This window comes from Dasypus novemcinctus, chromosome 4, assembly GCF_030445035.2.
Source record: "Dasypus novemcinctus isolate mDasNov1 chromosome 4, mDasNov1.1.hap2, whole genome shotgun sequence".
Classification (NCBI taxonomy): Eukaryota; Metazoa; Chordata; class Mammalia; order Cingulata; family Dasypodidae; genus Dasypus; species Dasypus novemcinctus.
The window spans coordinates 147,453,765-147,457,485 of NC_080676.1; the positions used below are offsets into that span (position 1 = coordinate 147,453,765).

General features: G+C 40.8%; 1 pseudogene; it reads right to left on the reverse strand.

Annotated features, from left to right (window-relative positions):
- Window positions 1–2,314: 2,314 nt before the first annotated feature.
- Window positions 2,315–3,385, reverse strand: LOC101420022 (TBC1 domain family member 22B-like; annotated as a pseudogene).
- Between the last annotated feature and the right edge of the window lie 336 nt (window positions 3,386–3,721).

Here is a 3,721-nt window from a genome sequence, read left to right on the forward strand (position 1 = left end):
ACTATGTTCTTCAACATACTAAGTATATAGGAGAGAGAAGGAAAAGGTTGCTCAAGATGGAGATTTGTTATTGAATTGAAATAATAGAAGATTAAGAAAAGGATTTTTATTCAAAGGGAAAGATAACATTCCACTTTCCTGATGAATTGTTGCAGTGTTAAAGTTAATCAATTCTGCTTGGTGAGTGCTCCGATGCTAAACTCCTAGAATGAAATATTAACTAGTCATCCTAATACTTGAAAAAGAAGCTGTTTCTGCTCTAGCCTCCTCTCTCAAAAAATAAATAAATAAATAAGAGAAAGAAGGAAAAGAGAAAAGAATAAGAAAAAGAAAGCAAAGAAAAGAAATGGAAAAGGAAACCAAAATGGAAAGGGAAAAGGAGATGGGAAGAGAAGGGGGAAGGGAGCGGAGAAGATAAGGAGAAAAGAGGAAAATGTGCAGGCTAGAAGGAAGAACTTTAACCGAGTTTAGAACTCATCATTGAAATAATAATAATATAAAAGGTAAGTTTCAGGATGCTCCAGGATCAAGGTAAAAATAAATTTTGAAAATCATAAAGTCAGCTTCTAGTCAAACCACCCACTTCAGTAATGACCACTGCACCACACGGCTTGTCAAATTTCACACCCCTTTGGAAGCCATAACCAGCTTGGTACCCTACTGGGCCAACCTGCTCAAGGAGCTGTTAAACCAGGTTTGGGCACTCACCTTCAAGTAGTTTAGGGAGCAATAATAAGATCTGGCCTGCTTACTCATTGTGGCTTTTGAATATCATGCACTGCTGCACAAAATGTCACTCTTTAAAGAAAAAGAAATTATATCCTCCAGTAATCATCTCTCATCAGTTATTCAGGTTCACGTTGCCAGCACTTGGGGTGAATATTCCTTTGCAAGCATACTTGGATTTCATGCTGCTTTGTTATGTGGGTACTTGCATAATTTATAGCCCCAACATTTGGATAAGGATTATAGTATATCTGTGCCCAGTGTATACATTCTGTTCTTTCATTTGACCAAGCATTTACTTTAAAAAGATAATATTAATAATTTCACCTTCTCATTTTTCCTTAATTATTTTGTTAAATGTATAATTAGTGCAAAATAAAATGGGCTTTACTCTTTGCTCTACTTTTTGTACCTTGCTCTTTTTGCCTAAGTCCCTAAATCAGGCAGAAGGACAATTTTTACTTATTCATTTTGAGTGTAGCTTTTCTCAATAAGTTTGACTTTTTTTATCTCCATCATCACACAAGCCCCCTTAGCAAGAAATATGTATCCTTGGATGGGGAATTCTATTCCCCTTAATATTCTGTGGAAGATTGAATTACATATCCCAGGAACAAGAAAAAACAAACAAACAAACTTGTTCTTAATCATAATCCATTCCTGTGGGTGTGAATCTACTCTAAGTAGATCCCTTTGAAGTTACTATTTTTGTTAAGATGTGGCCAAACTGAATGACGTTGGGCCTTAATCGTATTCTTAGAGGCTTTATGGAGGAGAAGAAGCTGGAAGTCAACTGAGCCCAAAAAAGAAAGGAGAGGACGTTGCCGTGTGATGGGAAAGCCAAGGAACCCAAAGATTGATGGCCAGGCATAACCTACAGATCCTGGGCAAAAGCAAGCAAGTCTCTGAAACCATGAGCTAATACATTCCTGTTGGTAAGTCACACCATGTGTGGTATTGTCCTAGAGCTGGCAAAGTAAGACACATCCAACATATATTTCTTAAATAATCTGTTCTCTTTTAAAAGTAAAAAAACTAGGGTGCATTACCAAACCATTAATCATTACAGGAAGAGCCCCTAAAATCCATTCATAAAGTGGAGTATATTTACAGTTAAGATATAGATAAGATATCTATCTATCTATAATCATCTTAATTCCAAATTATTCAAAGAATTAAGGCAAAATTATGAATTGGAATATATCACTGGCACCTCACACTCAGCATTAAATTTGTAATCAGTGCCTTTGCACAGTTTGGAAAATGCAGTGGTGTTTATTATTTCTTTAATGCATCCTAAGAAAACAGCTGATAAATTCTGAATAACACAAATGAATGCACATCTAATGTTTGGTTTTCTGGTGTTCCCAAGGTGATGGTAGAGAGGAAATAGTTCTTTTATCAGTAAGAACTCCATACCCTCTCAACTAAAATGACATCTTTTTTTTTTTTGCTTTTAAAACAGGGTTTTTAATTGTGTGTTCCAAAGCCACTATCTCTTTTTTAGTAAGACATACGCACTGGCTACACTCTAGGGGGAAAACAAACAAATAGATCAAAGATAAGAAACAGCAATAGCTTGTTCAATTTAATACTCATGCTCCTTACCCACATATTCTGAGAGGAAGATGACAAAGAATGGAGTAACCAGGTCATTAATTCCTTGGACATACCCACTAGCAGGGTGTCAGATGGCCCAAATAAATAGAATTCTTTCAAAGATCTCCTGTACAAGTGGTTGCTGGAACAGTGGAATGAGAGGATTTGTCCTTGGAATGTCAATGTGAATCTGTCTGTAGGTGTCCTGGTGATGGTCCTCGTTTCGAGAGTCATAATACTGCTCAATGAAGCCAAAATGCACCTCCTGCTTCCTCTGCAGGGTCAACTTCCTCCTCTCAGTGTTTGCTGGGAAATAGCCCTCATCAGGCAAGAAGGACTGTGTGAGGCTCACATTTCCCCACAAGGTATGCAGAACTCACCCACAGGAGTCTCCAGGTTACAGGACAAACCTCCCTGGGAAGCCCTGGCCTGCTATATTTCCTCAGTTCATCTAAGTCAGTGTTGTGGCTGGAGAGAAGCTGACGGAACTTTTCTAAGCGAGTTTTCTCCTGGACAGTCATTGGGGGAGCCCCAGAAGCATTCTGGTCTGAGATCCAGGCAACGAGGGGGATGATGGGTCAGAGAGGGAGGGGCTGCTGTTTGTGGAGAGGGTTCCTCAGGCATGTATCACTGGAGTTTCTGGACAGTTGGCCATCACTGCTGGACTTTATGACCTTGTAGTAGGCAGGAACTTCTGATGTTGTTGACTGGGACCGTTCTGGTTTCACCCTCAGCTTGCTGTGGTTTTCCAGTACCTGGGCTGCAGTTGCCAAAGCAACCTTTGAGTTCAGGGTTTGGAAAGAAGGTGAGGAAAAGTCCTCTTCTTCATCATCACCAATATCCCACACATCACTAGTATTCCGGGCAAACTCATGAAAACTGGAGGCCTTCTTTATTCTTCAGAGGAACTGCATTGACTTTTGACTGCTCTTTAATGAAGTTTTTGGTGAGCAGTGGGTCCAAAGGAGGGTGCTGTGCTACATATACAGGCTGGATGCTCCCCGGCAGCTTGGCGCTCCTCTTCCAAAATTGCGTGCTGTTCTCGGCGGCCATTGCTCTTGCCCGGGGTAGGCGTTCTAGGTGGGCCGGGGGGGACCCAGCCAGACGCCCCCAGATCCCGCAACCCGAGGGCCAACCCAGGCCGCTTCCCCAGTGGTCATGAAGTCACCTTCTGATGAACATTCATGTGAGACACAAACACGAGTTTTTGCCTACTCAGAAATGTCTACCCACATACATCTTTCCAGGCCTCTTTGTCACAAATTTTTGAGTCATTTTCCTTCCACATCATGATTCAGTATAGAAATGCACATCTAGCCATTTCTCCTTCCAAGAAAAATAAACAACCTGGTGCACTCCTGGTTGTTCTGCCCAAGTGTCCATGCTCTGGCCAATG